The sequence below is a fragment of the Nerophis ophidion genome, linkage group LG06 (assembly GCF_033978795.1).
Source record: "Nerophis ophidion isolate RoL-2023_Sa linkage group LG06, RoL_Noph_v1.0, whole genome shotgun sequence".
NCBI lineage: Eukaryota > Metazoa > Chordata > Actinopteri > Syngnathiformes > Syngnathidae > Nerophis > Nerophis ophidion.
In genome coordinates this window covers 10,343,612-10,356,195 of record NC_084616.1, presented here as the reverse complement: position 1 = coordinate 10,356,195, position 12,584 = coordinate 10,343,612, and the positions used below count along the sequence as shown (strand labels likewise).

Below are 12,584 nucleotides of genomic sequence, written 5' to 3'. Positions count from 1 at the left end.
GGAGCTTATTACCAAAACTAATTCACTCTTAACACACCTCAGACAATCTTATAAGACACAAGATAATCGGTTGTTTGCTGTCTTTGGTCTGAAGGGGAAAATCTGGTCAAAGACAGTCCAATTGTCTTTATGGGTCTTACCTCGCTCTCTCATCAGTTTATGATCATGGACTTAGATTGGTCAGCTGTAGTTTACAAGCAAGTTCCAGATAAAGATCTAGTGATATCAACTTAAGTCACTACTAATACTATTTATTCCTGACAAGAAAAGTAACTGGAATTACAACCATGAAGGGACTCGAACCCTCAATCTTCTGATCCGAAGTAAGACGCCTTATCCATTAGGCCACATGGTCTTCTGACACTTGTTGAGATTTTTTATCTGCTATAGACTCAACACAGAAATACAAAGAACCGGGCTTTGAGCAGTTCTTAATGTGTGCTACAATAACATCGACAGAGCACACAGAACTCTTCTACCCCACCAAAAAGCCAGACTCTCGTTTTTCAAACCCAAAAAATTGCGTGAACAAATGTGATCTAAAGGGTTAGGCGTCGGTGTTCGTCAAAGAGTTTTGATCGTAAACATTAAACTTGTATAATATTTCCTTTTTTGGAGCTGATCACCAAGACTAATTCACTCTTAACACACCTCAGACAGTCTTATAAGACACAAGATGATCGGTTGTTTGCTGTCTTTGGTCTGAAGGGGAAAATCTGGTCAAAGACAGTCCAATTGTCTTTATGGGTCTTACCTCGCTCTCTCATCAGTTTATGATCATGGACTTAGATTGGTCAGCTGTAGTTTACAAGCAAGTTCCAGATAAAGATCAAGTGATATCAACTTAAGTCACTACTTATCCATTAGGCCACATGGTCTTCTGACACTCGTTGAGATTTTTTTATTTGCTATAGACAACACATAAATACAAACAACCGGGCTTTGAACAGTTCTTAATGTGTGCTACAATAACATCGACAGAGCACACAGAACTCTTCTACCCCACCAAAAAGCCAGACTCTCGTCTTTCAAACCCAAAAAATTGCGTGAACAAATGTGATCTAAAGGGTTAGGCGTCGGTGTTCGTCAAAGAGTTTTGATCGTAAATATAAAACTTGTATAATATTTCCTGTTTTGGAGCTGATCACCAAGACTAATTCACTCTTAACATAACTCAGACAGTCTTATAAGACACAAGATAATCAGGTGTTTGCTGTCTTTGGTCTGAAGGGGAAAATCTGGTCAAAAACAGTCCAATTGGTTTTCCTCAATCTCTTATCAGTTTATGATCGTGGATATAGGCTAGTCAGGTCTTGTTTGAAAGCATGATCCAGATGTAGATATAGTGATATCAACTTAAGTCACTACTAATACTATTTCTTCCTGACCAGAAAAGTAACTTGAATCTCAACCATGAAAGGACTTGAACCCTCAAACTTCTGATTCGAAGTCAGACGCCTTATCCATTAGGCCACATGGTCTTCTGACTGCTGATTAGGTTTTCTATCTGCTATAGACTCAACACAAAAATACAAACAACCAGGCTTTGAGCAGTTCTTAATGTCTGCTACAATAATATCGACACAGCTACCAACCCCCAAAAAGTCAGACTCTCGTCCTTCAAAACCGAAAGATTGCGTGATCAAATGTGATCTAAAGGGTTGGGCGTCGGTGTTCCTTACAGACATAAAGAGTTTTGATCCAACATGTTCAATATTTCCTGTTTTGGAGCTGATCACCAAGACTAATTCACTCTTAACACACCTCAGACAGTCTTATAAGACACAAGATGCTCGGTTGTTTGCTGTCTTTGGTCTGAAGGGAGAAATCTGGTCAAAGACAGTCCAATTGTCTTTATGGGTCTTACCTCGCTCTCTCATCAGTTTATGATCATGGACTTAGATTGGTCAGCTCTATTTTACAAGCAAGTTCCAGATAAAGATCTAGTGATATCAACTTAAGTCACTACTAATACTATTTATTCCTGACAAGAAAAGTAACTGGAATTACAACCATGAAGGGACTCGAACCCACAGTCGTCTGATCCGAAGTCAGACGCCTTATCCATTAGGCCACATGGTCTTCTGACACTTGTTGTGATTTTTTATCTGCTATAGACTCAACACATAAATACAAACAACCGGGCTTTGAGCAGTTCTTAATGTGTGCTACAATAACATCGACAGAGCACACAGAACTCTTCTACCCCACCAAAAAGCCAGACTCTCGTTTTTCAAACCCAAAAAATTGCGTGAACAAATGTGATCTAAAGGGTTAGGTGTTAGGTTAGGTGTTAGGTTTGATCGTAAATATTAAACTTGTATAATATTTCCTTTTTTGGAGCTGATCACCAAGACTAATTCACTCTTAACACACCTCAGACAGTCTTATAAGACACAAGATAATCGGGTGTTTGCTGTCTTTGGTCTGAAGGGGAAAATCTGGTGAAAACAGTCCAATTGTCTTACCTCGCTTTCCTATCAGTTTATGATCATGGACTTAGATTGGTCAGCTCTAGTTTACAAGCAAGATCCAGATAAAGATCTAGTTATATCAACTAAAGTCACTACTAGTACTATTTCTTCCTGACCAGAAAAGTAACTGAAATTACAACCATGAAGGGACTTGAACCCTCAATCTTCTGATCCGAAGTCAGACGCCTTGTCCATTAGGCCACATGGTCTTCTGACACATACTGACATTTTTTATCTGCAACCAGGCTTCGAGCAGTTCTTAATGTGTGCTACAATAACATTGACACAGCACACAGAACCATTCTGTCCCACCAAAAAGCCAGACTCTTGTCCTTCAAACACCAAATCTTGCGTGAACAAATGTGATCTAAAGGGTTAGAGGTTGGTGTTCCTCAAAGAGTTTTGATCGTAAAATTTAAACATATTCAATGTTTCTTGTTTTTTTGGAGCTGATCACCAAGACAAATTCACTCTTAACACACCTCAGACTATCTTATAAGAAACAAGATAATCGGGTGTTTGCTGTCTTTGGTCTGAAGGGGAAAATCCAGTTAAAACAGTATAATTGTCTTTCCTCACTCTCTTATCAGTTAATGATTGTGGATATAGGCTAGTCAGCTCTTTTCTGAAAGCATGATCCAGATGTAGATATAGTGATATCAACTTAAGTCATTACTAATACTATTTCTTCCTGACCAGAAAAGTAACTTGAATTTCAACCATGAAGGGACTTGAACCCTCAAGCTTCTGATCCGAAGTCAGACGCCTTATCCATTAGGCCACATGGTCTTCTGACTGCTGATTAGGTTTTCTATCTGCTATAGACTCAACACAAAAATACAAACAACCAGGCTTTGAGCAGTTCTTAATGTCTGCTACAATAACATCGACACAGCTACCAACCCCCAAAAAGCCAGACTCTCGTCCTTCAAAACCGAAAGATTGCGTGATCAAATGTGATCTAAAGGGTTAGGCTTCGGCGTTCTTTTCAGACATAAAGAGTTTTGATCTAACATGTTCAATATTTCCTGTTTTGGAGCTGATTACCAAGACTAATTCACTCTTAACACACCTCAGACAGTCTTATAAGACACAAGATAATCGGTTGTTTGCTGTCTTTGGTCTGAAGGGAGAAATCTGGTCAAAGACAATCCAATTGTCTTTATGTATCTTACCTCGCTTTCCTATCAGTTTATGATAATGGACATATAGATTGGTCAGCTATAGCTTACAAGCAAGATCCAGATAAAGATGTAGTGATATCAACTAAAGTCACTACTAATACTATTTCTTCCTGACCAGAAAAGTAACTGGAATTACAACCATTAAGCGATTTGAACCCTCAATCTTCTGATCCGAAGTCAGACGCCTTATCCATTAGGCCACATGGCCTCCAGGCACAAAGTTTCATTTTTTCATCTGCTATAGACTCAACACATAAAGACAAACAACCAGGCTTTCAGCAGTTCTTAATTTCTGCTACAATAACATCGACAGAGCACACAGAACCATTCTGCCCCACCAAAAAGCCAGACTCTTATCTTTCAAACCCCAAATCTTGCGTGAACAAATGTGAGGCATCGGTGTTCCTCAAAGAGCTTTCATCGTAAAAATTAAACATGTTCAATATTTCCTGTTTTGGAGCTGATTACCAAGACTAATTCACTCTTAACACACCTCAGACAATCTTATAAGACACAAGATAATCAGGTGTTTGCTGCCTTTGGTCTGAAGGGGAAAATCTGGTCCAAAATAGTCCAATTGTCTTTATGTGTCTTACCCACTTCAAATGACATTCAGTCTATGATCGTTGACTTAGATTGGTCAGCTCCAGTTTACAAGCAAGATCCAGATAAAGATTCAGTGATATCAACATAAGTCACTACTAAACTGACCAGAAAAGTGACTGGAATTCCAACCATTAAGGGACTTGAACCCTCAATCTTCTGATCCGAAGTCAGACGCCTTATCCATTAGGCCACATGGTCTTCTGACTGCTGATTAGATTTTCTATCTGCTATAGACTCAACGCAAGAATACAAACAACCAAGCTTTGAGCAGTTCTTAATGTCTGCTACAATAACATCGACACAGCCACCAACCCGCAAAAAGTCAGACTCTCGTCCTTCAAAACCGAAAGATTGCGTGATCAAATGTGATCTAAAGGGATGGGCGTCGGCGTTCCTTACAGACAAAGAGTTTTGATCCAACATGTTCAATATTTCCTGTTTTGGAGCTGATTAACAAGACTAATTCACTCTTAACACACTTCAGACAATCTTATAAGACACAAGATAATCAGGTGTTTGCTGTCTTTGGTCTGAAGGGGAAAATCTGGTCAAAGACAGTCCAATTGTCTTTATGGGTCTTACCTCGCTCTCTCATCAGTTTATGATCACGGACTTAGATTGGTCAGCTGTAGTTTACAAGCAAGTTCCAGATAAAGATCTAGTGATATCAACTTAAGTCACTACTAATACTATTTATTCCTGACCAGAAAAGTAACTGGAATTACAACCATGAAGGGACTCGAACCCTCAATCTTCTGATCCGAAGTCAGACGCCTTATCAATTAGGCCACATGGTCTTCTGACTGCTGATTAGATTTTCTATCTGCTATAGACTCAACGCAAGAATACAAACAACCAAGCTTTGAGCAGTTCTTAATGTCTGCTACAATAACATCGACACAGCCACCAACCCCCAAAAAGTCAGACTCTCGTCCTTCAAAACCGAAAGATTGCGTGATCAAATGTGATCTAAAGGGATGGGCGTCGGCGTTCCTTACAGACAAAGAGTTTTGATCTAACATGTTCAATATTTCCTGTTTTGGAGCTGATTAACAAGACTAATTCACTCTTAACACACTTCAGACAATCTTATAAGACACAAGATAATCAGGTGTTTGCTGTCTTTGGTCTGAAGGGGAAAATCTGGTCAAAGACAGTCCAATTGTCTTTATGGGTCTTACCTCGCTCTCTCATCAGTTTATGATCATGGTCAGCTGTAGTTTACAAGCAAGTTCCAGATAAAGATCTAGTGATATCAACTTAAGTCACTACTAATACTATTTATTCCTGACCAGAAAAGTAACTGGAATTACAACCATGAAGGGACTCGAACCCTCAATCTTCTGATCCGAAGTCAGACGCCTTATCCATTAGGCCACATGGTCTTCTGACACTTGTTGAGATTTTTTTATTTGCTTTAGACTCAACACATGAACAGTTGTTAATGTGTGCTACAATAACATCGACAGAGCACACAGAACTCTTCTACCCCACCAAAAAGCCAGACTCTCGTCTTTCAAACCCGAAAAATCGCGTGAACAAATGTGATCTAAAGGGTTAGGCGTCGGTGTTCGTCAAAGAGTTTTGATCGTAAATACAAAACTTGTATAATATTTCCTGTTTTGGAGCTGATCACCAAGACTAATTCACTCTTAAAATAACTCAGTCTTATAAGACACAAGACAATCGAGTTTTTGCTGTCTTTGGTCTGAAGGGGAAAATCTAGTGAAAACAGTCCAATTGTCTTACCTTGCTTTCCTATCAGTTTATGATCATGGACTTAGATTGGTCAGCAAGATCCAGATAAAGATCTAGGTATATCAACTAAAGTCACTACTAATACTATTTCTTCCTGACCAGAAAAGTACCTGAAAATACAACCATGAAGGGACTTCAACCCTCAATCTTCGTATCCGAAGTCAGACGCCTTGTCCATTAGGCCACATGGTCTTCTGACACTTACTGAAATTTTTTATCTGCTATGGACTCAACACATAAAGACAAACAACCACGCTTCGAGCAGTTCTTAATGTGTGCTACAATAACATTGTCACAGCACACAGAACCATTCTGTCCCACCAAAAAGCCAGACTCTTGTCCTTCAAACCCCAAATCTTGCGTGAACAAATGTGATCTAAAGCGTTAGGGGTTGGTGTTCCTCAAAGAGTTTTGATCGTAAAATTTAAACATATTCAATGTTTCTTGTTTTTTTGAAACTGATCACCAAGACAAATTCACTCTTAACACACCTCAGACCATCTTATAAGACACAAGATAATCGGGTGTTTGCTGTCTTTGGTCTGAAGGGGAAAATCTGGTCAAAAACAGTCCAATTGTCTTTCCTCACTCTCTTATCAGTTTATGATCATGGATACAGGCTAGTCAGCTCTTGTTTGAAAGCATGATCCAGATAAAGATGTAGTGAAATCAACATAAGTCACTACTAATACTATTTCTTCCTGACCAGAAAAAGTAACTTGAATTACAACCACGAAGGGACTTGAACCCTCAATCTTCTGATCCGAAGCCAGACGCCTTATCCATTAGGCCACATGTTCTTCTGACTACTGATTAGATCTTCTATTTGCTATAGACTCAACACAAAAATACAAACAACCAGGCTTTGAGCAGTTCTAATTGTCTGCTACAATAACATCGACACAGCTACCAACTCCCAAAAAGCCAGACTCTCGTCCTTCAAAACCGAAAGATTGCGTTATCAAATGTGATCTAAAGGGTTGGGCGTCGGCGTTCCTTTCAGACATAAAGAGTTTTGATCCGACATGTTCAATATTTCCTGTTTTGGAGCTGATTACCAACACTAATTCACTCTTAACACACCTCAGACAATCTTATAAGACACAAGATAATCGGCTGTTTGCTGTCTTTGGTCTGAAGGGGAAAATCTGGTCAAAGACAATCGAGTTGTCTTTATGGGTCTTACCTCGCTCTCTCATCAGTTTATGATCATGGATTTAAATTGGTCAGCTCTAGTTTACAAGCAATTTCCAGATAAAGATCTAGTGATATCAACTTAAGTCACTACTAATACTATCTATTCCTGACCAGAAAAGTAACTGGAATTACAACCATGAAGGGACTCGAACCCTCAATCTTCTGATCCAAAGTCAGACGCCTCATCCATTAGGCCACATGGTCTTCTGACACCTACTGAGATTGTTTATCTGCTATAGACTCAACACATGAAGACAGACCAGGCTTTGAGCAGTTCTTAATGTCTGCTACAATAACATCGACACAGCCACCAACCCCAAAAAGCCAGACTCTCGTCCTTCAAAACCGAAAGATTGCGTGATCAAATGTGATCTAAAGTGTTGGGCTTCGGCGTTCCTTTCAGACATAAAGAGTTTTGATCCGACATGTTCAATATTTCCTGTTTTGGAGCTGATTACCAAGACTAATTCACTCTTAACACACCTCAGACAGTCTTATAAGACACAAGATAATCGGTTGTTTGCTGTCTTTGGTCTGAAGGGGAAAATCTGGTAAAAGACAATCCAATTGTCTTTATGGGTCTTACCTCGCTCTCTCATCAGTTTATGATCATGGACTTAGATTGGTCAGCTCTAGTTTACAAGCAAGTTCCAGATAAAGATCTACTTAAGTCACTACTAATACTATTTATTCATGACCAGAAAAGTAACTGGAATTACAACCATGAAGGGACTCGAACCCTCAATCTTCTGATCCGAAGTAAGGCGCCTTAGCCATTAGGCCACATGGTCTTCTGCCCGCTGGTTAGATTTTCTATCTGCTATAGACTCAACACAAAAATACAAACAACCAAGCTTTGAGCAGTTCTTAATGGCTGCTACAATAACATCGACACAGCTACCAACCCCCAAAAATTCAGACTCTCGTCCTTCAAAACCGAAAGATTGCGTGATCAAATGTGATCTAAAGGGTTGGGCTTCGGCGTTCTTTTCAGACATAAAGAGTTTTGATCTAACATGTTCAATATTTCCTGTTTTGGAGCTGATTACCAAGACTAATTCACTCTTAACACACCTCAGACAATCTTATAAGACACAAGATAATCGGTTGTTTGCTGTCTTTGGTCTGAAGGGAGAAATCTGGTCAAAGACAATCCAATTGTCTTTATGTATCTTACCTCGCTTTCCTATCAGTTTATGGTCATGGACATAGATTGTTCAGCTATAGTTTACAAGCAAGATCCAGATAAAGATGTAGTGTTATCAACTAAAGTCACTACTAATACTATATCCTCCTGACCAGAAAAGTAACTGGAATTACAACCATGAAGGGATTTGAACCCTCAATCTTCTGATCCGAAGTCAGACGCCTTATCCATCAGGCCACATGGCCTTCGGGCACAAAATTTCATTTTTTCATCTGCTATAGACTCAACACATAAAGACAAACAACCAGGCTTTCAGCAGTTCTTAATTTCTGCTACAATAACATAGACAGAGCACACAGAACCATTCTGCCCCACCAAAAAGCCAGACTCTCGTCTTTCAAACCCCAAATCTTGCGTGAAAAAATGTGAGGCATCGGTGTTCCTCAAAGAGTTTTCATCGTAAAAATTAAACATGTTCAATATTTCCTGTTTTGGAGCTAATTACCAAGACTAATTCACTCTTAACACACCTCAGATAATCTTATAAGACACAAGATAATCAGGTGTTTGCTGTCTTTGGTCTGAAGGGGAACATCTGGTCCAAAATAGTCCAATTGTCTTACCCACTTCAAATGACGTTCAGTCTCTGATCGTTGACTTAGATTGGTCAGCTCCAGTTTACAAGCAAGATCCAGTTAAAGATTCAGTGATATCAACATAAGTCACTTCTAAACTGACCAGAAAAGTGACTGGAATTCCAACCACGAAGGGACTCGAACCCTCAATCTTCTGATCCGAATTCAGACGCTTTATCCATTAGGCCACATGGTCTTCTGACTGTTGATTAGATTTTCTATCTGCTATAGACTCAACACAAGAATACAAACAACCAGGCTTTGAGCAGTTCTTAATGTCTGCTACAATAACATCGACACAGCTACCAACCCCCAAAAAAGTCAGACTCTCGTCCTTCAAAACCGAAAGATTGCGTGATCAAATGTGATCTAAAGGGTTGGGCATCGGCGTTCCTTACAGACATAAAGAGTTTTGATCCAACATGTTCAATATTTCCTGTTTTGGAGCTGATTACCAAGACTAATTCACTCTTAACACACCTCAGACAATCTTATAAGAAACAAGATAATCGGTTGTTTGCTGTCTTTGGTCTGAAGGGGAATATCTGGTCAAAGACAATCCAATTGTCTTTATGGGTCTTACCTCGCTCTCCCCTCAGTTTATGATCATGGACATAGATTGGTCAGCTCTAGTTTACAAGCAAGTTCCAGATAAAGATCTAGTGAAATCAACTTAAGTCACTACTAATATTATTTATTCCTGACCAGAAAAGTAACTGGACTTACAACCATGAAGGGACTCGAACCCTCAATCTTCTGATCCGAAGTCAGACGCCTTACCCATTAGGCCACATGGTCTTCTGCCTGCTTATTAGATTTTCTATCTGCTATAGACTCAACACAAGAATACAAACAACCAGGCTTTGAGCAGTTCTTAATGTCTGCTACAATAACATCGACAAAGCTACCAACCCCCAGAAAGTCAGACTCTCGTCCTTCAAACCGAAAGATTGCGTGATCAAATGTGATCTAAAGGGTTGGGCATCGGCGTTCCTTACAGACATAAAGAGTTTTGATCCAACAGGTTCAATATTTCCTGTTTTGGAGCTGATTACCAAGACTAATTCACTCTTAACACACCTCAGATAATCTTATAAGACACAAGATAATCTGGTGTTTGCTGTCTTTGGTCTGAGGGGGAAAATCTGGTCCAAAATAGTCCAACTGTCTTACCCACTTCAAATGACGTTCAGTCTCTGATCGTCGACTTAAATTGGTCAGCTCCAGTTTACAAGCAAGATCCAGATAAAGATTCAGTGATATCAACATAAGTCACTTCTAAACTGACCAGAAAAGTGACTGGAATTCAAACCATGAAGTGACTTGAACCCTCAATCTTCTGATCCGAAGTCAGACGCCTTATCCGTTAGGCCACGCGGTCTTCTGACTGTTGATAAGATTGTCTATCTGCTATAGACTCAACACAAGAATACAAACAACCAGGCTTTGAGCAGTTCTTAATGTCTGCTACAATAACATCGACACAGCTACCAACCCCCAAAAAGTCAGACTCTCGTCCTTCAAAACCGAAAGATTGCGTGATCAAATGTGACCTAAAGGGTTGGGCGTCTGTGTTCCTTACAGACATAAAGAGTTTTGATCCAACATGTTCAATATTTCCTGTTTTGGAGCTGATCACCAAGACTAATTTACTCCTAACACACCTCAGACAGTCTTATAAGACACAAGATGATCGGTTGTTTGCTGCCTTTGGTCTGAAGGGAGAAATCTGGTCAAAGACAGTCCAATTGTCTTTATGGGTCTTATCTGGCTCTCTCATCAGTTTATGATCATGGACTTAGATTGGTCAGCTCTATTTTACAAGCAAGTTCCAGATAAAAATCTAGTGATTTCAACTTAAGTCACTACTAATACTATTTATTCCTGACCAGAAAATTAACTGGAATTACAAGCATGAAGGGACTCGAACCCTCAATCTTCTGATCCGAAGTCAGACGCCTTATCCATTAGGCCACATGGTCTTCTGACACTTATTGAGATTTTTAACCTGCTATAGACTCAACACATAAATACAGACAACCGGTCTTTGAGCAGTTCTTAATGTGTGCTACAATAACATCGACAGAGCACACAGAACTCTTCTACCCCACCAAAAAGCCAGACTCTCGTTTTTCAAACCCAAAAAATTGCGTGAACAAATGTGATCTAAAGGGTTAGGCGTCGGTGTTCGTCAAAGAGTTTTGATCGTAAATATTAAACTTGTATAATATTTCCTGTTTTGGAGCTGATCACCAAGACTAATTCACTCTAAACATACCCCAGACAGTCTTATAAGACACAAGATAATCGGGTGTTTGCTGTCTTTGGTCTGAAGGGGAAAAACTAGTGTAAACAGTCCAATTGTCTTACCTTGCTTTCCTATCAGTTTATGATCATGGAATTAGATTGGTAAACTCTAGTTTACAAGCAAGTTCCAGATAAAGATCTAGTGATATCAACTTAAGTCACTACTAATACTATTTATTCCTGACCAGAAAAGTAACTGGAGCTACAACCATGAAGGTACTCGAACCCTCTATCTTCTGAGCCGAAGTCAGACGCCTTATCCATTAGGCCACATGGTCTTCTGACACTTGATGAGATTTTTAACCTGCTATAGACTCAACACATAAATACACCCAACCGGGCTTTGAGTAGTTCTTAATGTGTGCTACAATAACATCGACAGAGCACACAGAACTCTTCTACCCCACCAAAAAGCCAGACTCTCGTTTTTCAAACCCAAAAAATTGCGTGAACAAATGTGATCTAAAGGGTTAGGTGTTAGGTTAGGTGTTAGGTTTGATCGTAAATATTAAACTTGTATAATATTTCCTTTTTTGGAGCTGATCACCAAGACTAATTCACTCTAAACACAACTCAGACAGTCTTATAAGACACAAGATAATCGGGTGTTTGCAGTCTTTGGTCTGAAGGGGAAAATCTAGTGAAAACCGTCCAATTGTCTTTCCTCGCTTTCCTATCAGTTTATGATCATGGACTTAGATTGGTCAGCTCTAGTTTAGAAGCAAGATCCAGATAAAGATCTAGTTATATCAACTAAAGTCACTACTAATACTATTTCTTCCTGACCAGAAAAGTAACTGAAATTACAACCATGAAGGGACTTGAACCCTCAATCTTCTGATCCGAAGTCAGACGCCTTGTCCATTAGGCCACATGGTCTTCTGACACATACTGAAATTTTTTATGTGCAACCAGGCTTCGAGCAGTTCTTAATGTCTAATACAATAACATTGACACAGCACACATAACCATTCTGTCCCACCAAAAAGCCAGACTCTTGTCCTTCAAACCCCAAATCTTGCGTGAACAAATGTGATCTAAAGGGTTAGGGGTTGGTGTTCCTCAAAGAGTTTTGATCGTAAAATTTAAACATATTCAATGTTTCTTGTTTTTTTGGAGCTGATCACCAAGACTAATTCACTCTTAACACACCTCAGACTATCTTATAAGAAACAAGATAATCGGGTGTTTGCTGTCTTTGGTCTGAAGGGGAAAGTCCAGTTAAAACAGTCCAATTGTCTTTCCTCACTCTCTTATGAGTTTATGATTGTGGATA

General features: G+C 39.4%; 1 protein-coding gene and 11 non-coding genes across 12 annotated transcripts in view; 1 reads left to right on the top strand and 11 right to left on the bottom strand.

The window, feature by feature from the left end:
• pou6f1 (POU class 6 homeobox 1) overlaps positions 1–12,584 on the top strand; it is a 58,892-nt gene that overhangs the window by 32,929 nt on the left and 13,379 nt on the right. The gene's annotated exons all lie outside the window — the stretch shown is intronic.
• Positions 1,409–1,481, bottom strand: trnar-ucg (transfer RNA arginine (anticodon UCG)). Its single transcript has one exon. It is a non-coding gene; the product is annotated as a tRNA-Arg (tRNA).
• trnar-ucg (transfer RNA arginine (anticodon UCG)) lies at positions 2,010–2,082 on the bottom strand. The gene has a single exon. It is a non-coding gene; the product is annotated as a tRNA-Arg (tRNA).
• On the bottom strand, positions 2,611–2,683 carry trnar-ucg (transfer RNA arginine (anticodon UCG)). The gene has a single exon. It is a non-coding gene; the product is annotated as a tRNA-Arg (tRNA).
• trnar-ucg (transfer RNA arginine (anticodon UCG)) lies at positions 3,191–3,263 on the bottom strand. Its single transcript has one exon. It is a non-coding gene; the product is annotated as a tRNA-Arg (tRNA).
• On the bottom strand, positions 4,390–4,462 carry trnar-ucg (transfer RNA arginine (anticodon UCG)). Its single transcript has one exon. It is a non-coding gene; the product is annotated as a tRNA-Arg (tRNA).
• trnar-ucg (transfer RNA arginine (anticodon UCG)) lies at positions 4,989–5,061 on the bottom strand. The gene has a single exon. It is a non-coding gene; the product is annotated as a tRNA-Arg (tRNA).
• trnar-ucg (transfer RNA arginine (anticodon UCG)) lies at positions 5,577–5,649 on the bottom strand. The gene has a single exon. It is a non-coding gene; the product is annotated as a tRNA-Arg (tRNA).
• trnaq-uug (transfer RNA glutamine (anticodon UUG)) lies at positions 7,351–7,423 on the bottom strand. The gene has a single exon. It is a non-coding gene; the product is annotated as a tRNA-Gln (tRNA).
• trnar-ucg (transfer RNA arginine (anticodon UCG)) lies at positions 8,539–8,611 on the bottom strand. Its single transcript has one exon. It is a non-coding gene; the product is annotated as a tRNA-Arg (tRNA).
• trnar-ucg (transfer RNA arginine (anticodon UCG)) lies at positions 9,727–9,799 on the bottom strand. Its single transcript has one exon. It is a non-coding gene; the product is annotated as a tRNA-Arg (tRNA).
• Positions 12,115–12,187, bottom strand: trnar-ucg (transfer RNA arginine (anticodon UCG)). Its single transcript has one exon. It is a non-coding gene; the product is annotated as a tRNA-Arg (tRNA).